The following is a 13694-nucleotide window of genomic DNA, read 5'->3' as shown; positions in this document are numbered from 1 at the left end:
TCAAACCGAGACGCACTCAGAAACGGATCACTCGTCTGCAAAGGTTTATTCTGACTCTGGAGTGTGACCGTACCACTGGTCACACTCCAGACCGGCTAGGTCCAATGCCTGGTTGGACCTAGCCTTCAAGGACAGAGCTCCTTCCCAGAGCTGCAGTTTCTGAACTTCTGTCTCACAGAGCAGCCCTCCCCCACGGCTCTTCCACTCAGCCCCTTCAGACTAGCCAGCAGCAATTAGCAACCACCTGGTGGAACTTGAGCTCATTACAGTAGCTACTTCTCAGTGACACGCTGGTAAAAACGTTATTAAGGGTTAATAGAAGAGCCATGTTGTGATGACTTCCTGAAGGTGAAGTTTCAGAAACAACAGGAGTTTCTTAAAGAGACAGAGGCCTAATTTCAAGTTGGTAAATTGCTAAGTTTAATTTCTTTTAAGTCATATTTGACATAGGTAGCATTTTTAGAACAACTGTGCCTGAAAAATAAATAATACTGTCCCTTTAAAACACCTACAGCTGAAATTAAGCCAGTCATCAAAGGAAACTATCTAGTGTTAAATGCCAAAAAGCAGCAGATTTTAATGAGGCATTTAAAGTCCGGCACACAACGGGATTCACTAAAATGTACAACAACATGAACCTTAGACACTGTGTGAGGTAAAGAGAATGATGGAAGGACAAGGTGGATGAGGAAAGGTGAAAACCTCCAAAAACCTGACAAAAGAGCACATAGTCGAGACGTCGCTGCTTGACTTTCAATAAAAAAGTCAAGCAGCTTCATATTTGATGAAGGCCAAACCAGAGACTAGTGATTTAAGCTCATGGCTGGTTATTTTCTTACAACTCTCTCACAATGATAGATTATGTCTACTAATAACTTAGACTGACGGATAGTATGAAATACCCATGAACCGATTGCAGTTTTCTGGCCGATCACCAATATTTAAAAAAGCCAGACTAACTTTGGCTAAAATTGGACAAATCTGTAATAAAAACAAAATTGTTATTTAAAGTTGTATAGTTGGCGAAAGTAGGTTGTGTATTGTTAAACACAACCTACTCTGAGAGCCTTGGGTCGGTGATAAAGATTGGCGGATAAGATCACGTACCGACTGATCGACGATCGCCCTAAATGAAAGAAATTGGAGCCAATCAATCTGAGCACCTCTAAAAATGACCGAAAAATCCCAGGAGACTGCTTTTAGCTGCATTTGCAGATGTAATCCATGTCCCTTGCTTCACTTTCTACCCACCAGGCTTCCTTTCTAACACCCCCTCCTCTGTTCTTCAAACAGGGAGGACCGGCGAGCTACCAGAAGGCCGTGCACGACCCAAATCACCCGACTCGCAAAGTGTAATTTAGCTCATTAGATCTCAGTGCTTTTATGTTGCCAGGCGGTTCCCCGGCCCGTCTCTGGTTTCAGTGTGACCCAGTGAAGACACGGCGGACCTCCAGCAGCTCGGAGGGGCCGGGTGGGACCGACGGAGCCATAGCAGCGGCTCAGTGGGCCTTGCTCACTCACAGCGACACGCTGCCAGTAATATCAGAAGGAGAAGCAATTTTCGCCAGCATTACTAGCTGGAGCGACCTGGCAAAGCTCAGGATGACACAGGGATATGACTGTTACAGCACTTCCTTCCTCTGACACACACTGCAGAAGCTCGCCTTGGACCAAAAGTTGGAACCGTCGCATAAATTAATGCTGTATAAAAAATAAAAAAACAGGGCTGTCAACGCCGATGTGTTAACGCACACAATCTAAAATGCTTAACGCATTGATGTTACGTAATGCAGATTAATCGCATTACCTGTTTTGACCTAAAAGGCTCTCTCCCACAGAGGGTTACCTACCGCAAAGCAACGTGTTTCGCAGCCTTGTACTGCGGTCAACCAAACAGTACTAAACCAGTTTTATTGCCGTCTTATTTTATTTTTCTTTATCTTGTCCTAATGAGAATACTGTATTTGAGTCAGAGCTTTACTGTTTTTAACATTTTGAGCACCGGGCCATTTTGAATCATGTTATAATTGTATCACCCCTCCTAAAGTTTCCTGTCTGAAACCGCCTGCTTGGTTACGGTGAGACTCACTTCACTGTAACCAAATCTACCTGTTGTTGGAAATAAAGCTGATTGATTGATAACTTACTTCAAAACCTCCTGAACATAATAACCTAGAAAACTGAGATGTTTGGTTTGAGACAATATAAAAAAAAATTTTAAGTTTTTTTTTTAAAACAGGAATTTCTACATTTCAAGCTTACAAAGTAAGGCAGAGTGATTGAACATGACTAGTCAGAGGGCTAGCGTATCATAAAATTTTTTAATTGATTAACTGGAATAATAAATGTACAAAATTACCATCATCCTGTTTATGTAGAGATGTAAAAACCTGAACAATAAGCTAGAAGTCAGTAGACAAAGAGCAATCTGTTCAACTGTAGCAGGGCACGATATTTGAGGGCGCCCCACTAGCGAGGGCGCCAAAATGATGCCGGGAAATTTACTTCTAGTCGGCATTTTCTGTGGCTGAAAAACGATCACTACATGAACGCTTCATATGAGTCAACATCAATAATTATTGATACGGTTTTTTTTTTTTAGATAACAGAGAATGCAAAACTAGTGCCATGACCTTTCCTGTTACGCAATAGGTTGTTGCTAGGTAACCATAGAATAAGGGAGTTAGTCGATGATAACAATTTAGCCTAGTTTAACATAGATTAGAGACTGAGCAGCTGAGCCATTTCCTCTGCCTACATCTCCCAGAATGCTGTGCGGTTATGAAATGATTGAGCAATCTATCAGAGTATTAATATTGATCACGCGTCTATCAGGATATGCATTATTGATTTATCGTCCTATTTTTTTGCCTTAATGGAGAATTAAACGTGTCACTCCATGGCAACAAGAATCACATAGAAATATTCAAGTTAAAATCAATTTGATAATTTAAAAAACTCATTAAAAATATCAACTTACTGATTATTATATCGATAGTAGCTCTCCAGCCGAAGCGTGCGTTCTAAAAAACAATTGTCAAAATGCAGTGTAATAATGAACTCGCAAACAAGAACCTGTTTCAACATTAAAAATGTTAACAAGCTACATTAATTTGTGCCACATGATTAGCATTTCTACCATACTAAAACATATTTGCCATTCTATCTTGTCATTACAGCTCCTTGGACGGATTCTGTTCCAGACATCCGTTCATGTCCCAGTCAAATTTAGTCACTTAAGCCTGAGTTTTGTTCCCGCAGAATCTCATTTTAAGCCATCAGCTTTTTTCTCAAAATGTTTTTAATTGGGCAGGTGTGGCCTCTTTTGTCATCCGCACAGAAATGCGCTCCTCTGAGACAGATGGAGCGGTACTCAATACTTATTCTCCCCAGTTAGTGGGCTGACTGGCAGACGTTTGACCATTTCCTTTTGTTTCAATACACAAAGTGTCCCATGCGCTGGTATTTACAGACATTCACGGTTACCCAGGGCATGAATCCCTGTTGACTCGAGTGAAAGCGTTTTCTTTCAAGCACCCAGCAGACGGCTGACATTTATAGTTTGGAGGGAAAAAATGTGAACAGCAACTGCAATGGAGAACACTGAAAAAATCTAGTTCAGGTATTTCAGATTTCCTCCAGGTTGACGGAGAAGAAAATGGCCAGATTTCCTCTAATGCGAGCTTAAAACTTAAACAGTTCTGCATGGATCAGTTGAAAAACTGTGTCAAGTTTGTAAGACAGGAACAGGACACTGAATCAATCTAGTCAGTTTTGTGTCTGTTTCATTCAGTCATCATGTATTCAGAGACACATGGCATGTCTAACTGCACGATTATATGGTCAGCATCAAGTAAGGTAAACTTACTCCCCCATGCTGCTTGCATGAATGCCAGCAAACCTGTTCAGGGACAGATGAGATGGATTTTACTTTCTAGTTCTTGGGTATTTCACATACCGCCCTGCCCATACAGCCCATGTCTAAAATCATTACCAAACTCCGATCAGTGGCTCTGTTTTTTAACAAAATCATTCTGTATCACAGAGTTGTGCTAATATTTCCCTTGCATCTTGACATTCAACGTTAAGTAGAGAAACTAAACAGCACTGCGGTTAATCTGCCGAGCATTTAAAAAAATAAAATAAAAAAATTTAAGTTTAAAAAAAAAAAAAACATTCAGAATGGTGAAAGCCTGGAGGAAAACATGCAGGCTGACATTTAAAATGTCTCCAGCATTAATGTTCCCACTTAAGCCGCCCGTCTTCGACACTTTGAGAGTAAATCCTTTTGTAATTACCCAGACCTCTTCCAGGAGCATTTTCAGATCACTCTGCACAAATCAGATCGCTCCTTGTTCGACACTCGTCCGCGTTCAAAATAGCAGTGACGTTTTGCCCTCCCCACCACTCTCCTTTGCCTCAGCGCCTGACTGACTGAATGACTGACTGTAATTATAGCTGCTCTTCACTCAGCTGAGTGCTTATTAAATGTCTTATTGCAGAAATAATGGAAATTTTCTGCATTAGCACAAACAGAAATGGCAGCAGAATGGAACCCTGTGATTGGAGAGTGTTTAGATGAGGGGAACAATGTGAAGGCTTATTTTTAAAAAGCGAATGCAGCTAAATTGGCCCCTCTCACTGCGTTTGGTGCCCCAACAACACTGTCAGTGCAATAGAAAGTGGATCGGGTGAGAGGGCGGGATTTGGAAAAATACGGGATTTGATGATAAGGTTTATTTTGACTAACTATTGTCCTCTTAATTAAGACATGCAGAACCAGAATAGATTGCATGGATTATGAAATAATGTAATGGGGAGCGGTACCGGTCCATGAACCAATTGGTACCGGGCCGCGCAAGAAATAATGAAATATGTCCGTTCTACGTATTGAGTCTGGAGGAGCTTTTATTTTGAAAATACTAAACCGGAAGCTGTCGGTTACGTCTTGGGCGCCGACATGCAGCAGAATGAGTAAGAAACAATGGCGTCGGTGTCAAACCTCATGGCGCACCCCCGCCCCAAAAGTTTGATCTGTACTGTACGTTTAAACAATAAAATATTAAAATCATGAAAAACACCGGGTCTGAAACTTCTTGGTCTAAATAACTGAATGTAGTCAGACTTCCGTGTATTTAGGTGAGTTTTGACGTTTTGTAGCTTGATATTGTCCACGGAAAAAGTTTGCGTGGCTGTTTTTTCGCATCACATGAGTCACATGAGCAACAATCAGATGTTGCCACTGGGGCAGACGACAAAGAAGACGACAGGAAGTAGTTGGACACGGCATGTTTTTAAATGGCTTATCGTGTGAACAAATGTTTTCACTTTTAATCGTATTTCTTATCTAATGGAAACACCTCACTTGTAAAATTGTGTTGTCGTTTTATTTTACGATAGCAGAATAAACAGTAATGCAAGCGCGATCAGAGCTACACCTATTCTCCGTTAAGAAGAGCTGTTGTGATTGCTTAGAACGCTCCTCGGGTTGGTCAGGAAAGCGACAAAATGCAGCATTTCTGAGCACACTGTATGGCATATTTAAAGTTTGAAGATAAAATATACTGATTAAACATAGATTTTTTCACAGAATGTCTGATTTAAAGAATTTAATAATCAGTTCTCATCTTTCTGGGGTATTTTTCTTGCAAAAGTCTCTGGACTTCAACTGTATTCTTTAAAAAATACAGTTAAGAAAAGATGAGAGAACATTGGGAAGTTTAAATTACTTTAAATGCTATACTATTAGCACACACACAGACTTCTAAAAAAATAAAGTCTGTTGAAAGCCAGTTCCAATTTTGACAGAAATGAAAATTTGTGAAAAAGAATAAAAACTACCTGGAACCTTATTCCTTCAGCCAGACTACATTTTTAAGAATGTTTTAATATGTCCAGTCCTATGATTCAGCATTAGTAGAAATTATCTTTAAAAAGTTCAACACTTTTTCCCCTCGTCTCTTGAATTTGCAATTGAAATTCAAGAGACCAGCATATTGTGGGACATTTGAACATATTGTCCCACAATATGCAGCTCTTGTTAAAAAAAAAACAAAAAAAACGTCTTACAACAGATGAAATTTTCTGGAACATAAAAACAAATGAAAGCTAAATAATTTTGCGTGACATTACACAACTTGGGCGTAAAAACTGGCCACTAAATCATATACAAAATATGTACAGTGTGCCTTACAAACACTACAAAACACAGACAAGTATTCTCTAAAGTCACTCCTCCTCATTGCTTATGCCCTTCACTTTGATCTGATCATATTTATATTGATCCTGTGATAATCAACCTTTACAACCCCCAAACGTACATGTGCTGGACTGCAGGCATGGCAATCATTTTCTACCAACCTAATAAATCTGTCCAAGGCAAATAATGAAAATATATCTCAACAAACTGTGCCTTCTCACACCACCTCACACCTTTTCAGACCTTGCTGTCATTTGCTGCTGTCCCATCTTATGCCAGGCACACTGTGAGCGCCGCCTCTCAAGATGGACAGACCATAAAGCGGCGCTGACAATTAATTGGAGTTCCATCAAGTAGCAGGATTGGGACTCTTGATCCCTGATGAGCCGTACCGTCTTGATTGTGGTTCAATTTTACGGGAAAGGGGCGAAGGAATGGCAACGGGTCTAATAGGCAACGTCCATCACAACCAATCAGAGGCAGCAGACAGAGCGGCGTCCACCTCTGTTGCTAATGGTGATGCCACCAGGCAGAAACAAACCCTCTACCTCCTGAGAGAATAGTTGGGACATTTTGTTGCTATGGTAATGTCAAGATGAGACCATCTTTGGCTCAAATAGGCTCAGATAAGTCCCCGCTTTTGTCCGTAGCAATAAATATTGCCAAACAGCAGAGGCAATCTGCACAGGAAACAGATTAGAACATTTATAGGAAGGGGGGAAAAAAGAAGAAGAAAAAAACGGCCCCTTGAAAAGCGAATGTTCATGTCAGGAGAGCAGTTTTCAGTCAGAAAGATGGAGTCAGCACGGAAACTGACAGCCTGGCATGCTAATGGATGGAAAAAGTCAGCACTGAATTCACATTCTGAGCACTTCACAGAAATCCTGACGGGCCAGTTTTAGAAAAAAGGGAAAGGTTCTGGTATGTTTGTGTCATTGCGTGTAGAATATGCATGAGTGTGAGGTCCAATTTTCACCATAGGTGCTAAAAATCTACAAAAAGAAAAGAGGAATAAGTGATTAATTATCTCGGCGGTCCAATAAATGAAAGTTTGCTAATGCAGTGGAGGAATGTTCACGAAATAAATCAAGTTTTAAATACTAGAACTTGCGGGAAACAAAAGTTGGCATAGCATTGGAATAGCATAAATTGCAACGAACAAACAGCCAACAAGTCACTGTTTGATGGTTAGATACACTAAAGCAGAAAAAATGTCTGCTTGTCTATCGTCTTCTGCCTATCCAAGGAGGCACAAGGCCCCCAAAAGAAACCTAGACAATTCCTTCACCCTCCACTCATTCAGGAGGATCTGAAGGTGTTTCCAGGCCAGAAGGACCTGGACTATCCCTTCTGCTGGGTCTGGGTTGGGATTGGATTTTCCCGGTGGGAACGTCTCAGAAACCCAGAAAAGGGTGATCGTCCAGCAGGCGTTCTGACAACATGACGAGCCAGCTCAACTAAAAGGGCTCTGCATGGTCAGGCCAAAGCGCCGAAACTGGTTCTCATCGTTGCGGTTGCGTGATGAAAATTGCATCCTCAGCCTGACGTCGTCCGTTTATCACCGTTTATCACAACCCCACCGGTGAGCTTTTCGACCCCCTCTCCATCCAAAACTATCGAGTGGTTGGTCAAAATGTTTTGAGTGTGTCCTCATGCAGAGAACGGTGCTACTTAACTCCCATAAGCCGATTTTTCAGCTGGGCGGATGATTTCGCCCGAGGTTGTGAGGAAGAACGCGCTGTTGGACTAAAACACTAAACTCCCCCTGATTGGTTCTGATCCGAAGCATCTTCTGTACATTTTTCCCGATAACATGGAATGTAAAATGAAATGTTGCAACTCGTCCATCACTATATCCTCGTTTCATGGGAGCTCGTTTTTGTTGTGTCTTGGGAACTGTGAAGGGTGTGTTTGAAAACGAACGTCACAAAACCACATGACCACGCGTCGATACTCTCAACTTCTTTCAATGCAGAGGAACGGAGTAGAAAGCTTCACCTCATCCTCTGAAGAATCTCCCTGCAGTATCCAGGATCTGCCTTGACATCATTACCTAATGATACCTAATGATCGATAATGAGGGTTAGAAGGTTGGTGAACTAGTAAATGTCTTATGATTCAAGACGTGTGAATGATATTAAATGATATTAAGACTTTGAAGTTTTGACACCCTGACTTTTAAAAACTGAGAACAAAAAGCCAGGAGTGTCTTACTTATGTTGAGGCTTAGAAAAGTTTAAAACCAATGGGAAAAAAACCACCAAACTTCAGAGAGCATGAGTGTAGTTTTGTTCCTTTGACACAGGTAAGAGAACATGACTGTAGCTGATGTGCAGCAAAATCTCATTGGTCCCTGATCATTCGTTCCAGGATCCTGTGATTCAGTCTGGGACTAAGTGAAAGCCCCCTTGCTCTCTTGTTTCATTTCGATAATGTGCTAATTTCTTTGATTAAAACATCAATGAGTGAAGCCAAATTAAACAGTGTAAACTGGCACATAAGGCATCCTGTTAATGTTAGAACATAACACATTATCTCCTCTCTCGCTGTGAAGAACTGAATTGTCACAGAGTTTGTTGCATCTTTTGCACTGATCTCCTTATTCTCGGTAGCAGCGAGTTAAATGTGCAGAGCGTGATAAGTGAGACGGATGACTTCAAAGACGACCGTGTTTTGATGCAACAGCATCTTAAGCTAGGCCGACTCTCTGTTTTTATTTTCTAACTGGTTTATTATTGTGTCTCAGCACATTCCTCAGCTTGTTTTCACCATTCAAATCTAAAGTTTACCATAAAGTCGCAGCAGGTATCTCAGCTGTTTTCAGGTTTCCAGCTTGTAAGCTGTCGTAAAATATAATTCAAGAAATGTTACCTTGGCTCAAAACAAGGGTTTGATTGTTTTATCATTTGCTCTATTGGGTGAACAATCCAAATCCATACAATAGATGGCATCAATTTTGGGTTTTACGAAGTTTACAGTTCAGACTATTAACCTACCACAAAGTAGGCTTTCTCTTTTTCAGTTTTCTTGTGGTGGTTCTGAGACTGACAGATAAATTAAGCTTTAATTTCCCCTAGTTATATATATATATATATATATATATATATATATATATATATATATATATAACTTGAGATAAACGTTTTGACAAAAGTTGGATTCTTAAGCATCTTAAATGTTCTGCAAGGTTAATTTCCCATTTAAAAACCTCCTGCTCTCAGTTGTTCTGCTGTGCAGCACTTTGTTTCTGTGCTCATTTTTACTTAATTACATCATTAGGAAAAAAAGATTGTTAATTGAAAATTAAATTAAATACAGATTACACAATACATTTTTTGTTCCTGCTGTTAATTCATTATATTGAAGTCCAAAAGAACTCCTTGTTCATGCAGATACTTGATTTATATATCACAACACTCTCTGATTTTTGCAAAACAGTTAAAGGTAATTTTTTTTTCAATGCTACACACGAATTCACAAATGTATTTAGAGCTATTTGGAGATAATCGCATGTCCTCAGAGCTTTTGAGCTTTTTTGCTTTCAGATACTAGGAAAAAAAAGCACAAAAAAAAAAAAAGCAAGTATTTGCTATTGCTAGTTTCCATACTTAGTCTCTCAAATTAAATTGACATTTTCAGACATTTCAAGACAGTGTAGAAACATGTAATGCAGTTTAGTTGTAAGTGAGGACAACAGCAGCTAAAACAATGAAAGATTGGAGTTATTGTTTCTTACTTTCAAAAAAAGAAAGAAAGGAAAAATTAGTTGTGCATTTGATCAAGTCTGGCCTTGTTCTGTTGGTTCAAGCCTCCACACACATGTAGCTAAAACAACCACATTTGAGAAGACAGAAAAACCAAAATCAAGCTTAAACACATATTTTTTATTGAACATCTAGGCTATTCACTTCATTTTTATTAATACCCATGGAGCCAAGCAGGGAAATTCAGGACCTAAAAATACTCCCCTCATCTTTCTCTCTTATCTCTGGTTACTCATTGTCTTTTCTAATTTGCTCCTTACATTAAGCCAGAATCTATTTTAGGAGAAGCTGAACATATGAAATATTAGAAATCACAGACCTCTGCTGCACAAACACTGGTTTAAAATAAAAAAAGCACCAATTTAGATCTTGTTAGGAGGAGGAGAAAACATATCTAGTGTACCCAATGACACCAAGGAGAGTCACTCCGGTTCTGCAGCGGCCCACACTTCCCTCGCCCGGTCCGCCGAGACTGGAGCGAGACAGACTTTCTTCTTGTCTGCTGCTGCCAGTGTGGGAAGTGAAATGCATGCGATGGAAATCTGTTGGGGCTGCCCCGTTTCTTTCTGCTTTCTGCCGTTGTCCCCCGCAACGGGCTGCACGTTTACGCCTCGCTGGCGTGTCAAACATACCAGCGCCGGACTTCACGAAGTCGCACGAATAAACGTTTCGCCACACGTATCCTTCCGCGCAGCCTTCAGCATCATCAAGAAACACACAAACACATCCTGAACCCAAGCCAGCATAAATGCATGAGATTTTCATTTTTCCATTTCATTCACTTGTCTTGATTAGACTAATAACATGTAGATTTTTTGATGTTTTTTTTTTTTTTTTCTGCCTCCTCATGCATATACAGTGCATTCGTTTGATTGCACACAAAGCTGTCTCAGATTAGGCAGGGATTACTGCTCCGCTGCCCACATGGCCGGGTCCAGCTGGGGCGTAATGTGACACTTGGTAGTCTGGCGGGCTCAATAGGTTTCAGTGACTAACAGATGGTGAACGGAGCGGCTGATGCATTAAGATCCTCCACGTCTATCTAAGGAATGGCAGTACGGGTTTGTGGTTTTTCCCGGCCCAGATCCACGTCAGCTGCAAACAAACTGATGAGTGTAAATATGGGGGCACTACACACACTGCAAGGAAAACATTGCTTTATTTCAGTGTCTCTCACACAGATGGGCTGCAAGGTACCGCATGTAACGTTTCTTTGCTGTGATGTGAGCTCAAAGTGCAACGCGTACAGTTGGCTTAGCAAAGGATTGTGCATAAAAACAATAATGGATAATTAGCTGAAGAGCGGGTCACTCAAAAGAAACAACAAGGCCAGGAGAACTTATATAATCGGAGGAATTTGTCTGAAGGAATATTTTTCAGTTTCTCAGGGTGAGTTGCAGAACTTTTGCTTTTCAAACACTATCAAGACACATAGCATGCCATCAGTGTGCAGATCTATGTCTGCCCGGCGTGGGGCTTGGCCCTGCATAGTGTGAGATGACAGTGATGAGGCGGTGAGCAGCGCCGCTCCTCGCGCTGATTAACTGCTTCTTAACACCTAAAATACAGTAATTATTTGTTGGGCTTTCTTCGAGCTGAAAGAAAAGTTTTGTTTCTGCCAAAGAAAGAACAACTTCTATTTTGATTTCCGGACAGTTTACAAGCATTGGAAAGCTTAAAATACACACTTTCAAGATCTGTAAATAACTCAAAAAGCCCGCCCAAGTAAACTTGTTCACGGTTTTGTCGGGCGGTATAGAACATGTAAATTACAACATCAAAACTAAATTAGTCCTCAACGGTTGTAGTCTTTCAAGGCCTGATACAAATCAAATTAAAGTTAGCACTTTAGAATTAGCGTCTGCTAACAGCTGTGTTGGTGTAGTGCTTCAGCATTAGCACAACCAATGTTTATGATTGATGTTTTAGGGTTAGCACCGCTAACTTTTTAGCTAGCACCGCTAACTAAAAAGTTAGCGGGCGTTTGTGTGAACATGTACAGAGACCGCATCCTCCAACCGGCTGTTTTGTTCCCCACCCTCGTGAGCTTGGTGTTTTCACCTCTACACGCACCGAAGGGGAAAGCGGATTGAATAACTCGGATGTGAAAACACCTCAACAGGAGTGAGAGATTTTGCAAGGCAGTGTCTGATTCGGAGCCAAGGCCCACACAGAAACCCCCAGCGTTTCCTCAGCCACAGTCAAAGTGTAAGTCTTTGTAGTTTATCTGCCGTTTATCCATCTGTAAACCACATTGTTTTACATTACATGCAGCAACCAACCGATTTCCCATCAGGTTTTAGATGTAAATTTATGCTGACCTTCTACAAACTGTTTAACTACATAAGTGCATTAATCCTTTCTCTTTTTCCAAACTGGGCAACTGTGATAAACACATAAAAAGAGTTAGCTCCAGCTGCTTCCTGTGATACATTTCACCCTTAACCCTTTGCTGCGTAAAACAAAGCATGTTGTTGCAGGTTTCATGTACTGACGTTGTCCTATGAATTGGACTGAAATGAGACAAGAATTACAAGAAGGGGTGACATTTACACAAAATGGTTGACTGCAATCATGTAAAATGAGGATGTGGAGTTGAACAACAGTCTAATTTAGGTTAATTTAGGACGAGTTAATTAGCTTAAATGCAGCTTTGTTTAACATTGAACGTCCAATTCTGACCTGACCTAGTTAGCTCCTCAAGCTAAGTCAGTTCCATTGGATTTTGACAGAAAAATAAATCTATTGGTCGAACAAGATTCAGCCATGTTGACATTAAGGTTTGAAAGGGATATTTCTGGTAGTTGCTTCCAGTGAAAAACCAAGAGTTACTAAATACCAGAGATTGGCAAAACTTTAATGATCAAAAGTCTTCAGATTCCCTTTGAAGTTCATGACAAGCATACTCTAAACAACAGTAGGAAGTCTTTGATCCTCTTTCAGTTTCTATAAAAATTGTTTGCTTTCAAGATTCTAGAAAAACATTGTGTTTGTCTATTTATGCTTGATTACCACATCATTTTATGTACCAAGCATTTTTAACTGTGCACCGCAGATAAGAGCACCGCTGTGAACTTTTTGATTCACCGTTTAAAATTGATCAGTGGTGGAAATTAGATGTTGTCGAGTAAGAAAAAATTTTTTCCTATTTTTTTCCTTCTCTCTTATCATCTGCAAATATATCGGATTAATGATCTTTTATCATTTATTGTATTACATTGCTTTTTCCTGACAGTCTGAGTTCAAAAAGGCTTTGTAAACTGGCAATGACATCAAAATATCTGAAGTTAGGAGGTTAAAGTGTTAGATTATGATATTTGTATAAACTAAATTTAAACATTTGGATTCTGATTCATTTTTAACTTCAATCGATTATTTTTAAGCCCAAAATGAATGAGATAAAGTGAGGCATTCATCTGCAGGATTACGGCTTCGCTAAGTAAATAAAAAAATAATAATAACAATAATATTACAAGACTAAATTCGTACGAGTCAAAATAATATGAAAATAAAGCCATATTACAACATTGTACCAATTATATTATGACTTTTTTGAAATATTCTGACTTCATTCTCATATTATTTTAACTTTATTCTCATAATTTTATTATTATTTTTTGATGTGACTATTTTTGTTGTATTTTATTTAATTTTTTTAGTATGGCCCGAATACTCCGTCGTCATATTAAGACATATTTAAGATCTATCTTGAGATATGTAAACTTAGACAA

The 13694-nt window shown here is 39.8% G+C and overlaps 1 protein-coding gene across 10 annotated transcripts in view; it reads right to left on the bottom strand.

Moving 5' to 3' along the window:
• plekha7a (pleckstrin homology domain containing, family A member 7a) overlaps window positions 1-13694 on the bottom strand; it is a 159277-nt gene that overhangs the window by 82466 nt on the left and 63117 nt on the right. The gene's annotated exons all lie outside the window — the stretch shown is intronic.

Source organism: Gambusia affinis, linkage group LG08, assembly GCF_019740435.1.
Source record: "Gambusia affinis linkage group LG08, SWU_Gaff_1.0, whole genome shotgun sequence".
NCBI lineage: Eukaryota > Metazoa > Chordata > Actinopteri > Cyprinodontiformes > Poeciliidae > Gambusia > Gambusia affinis.
This window is presented reverse-complemented; position numbering and strand designations above follow the sequence as displayed.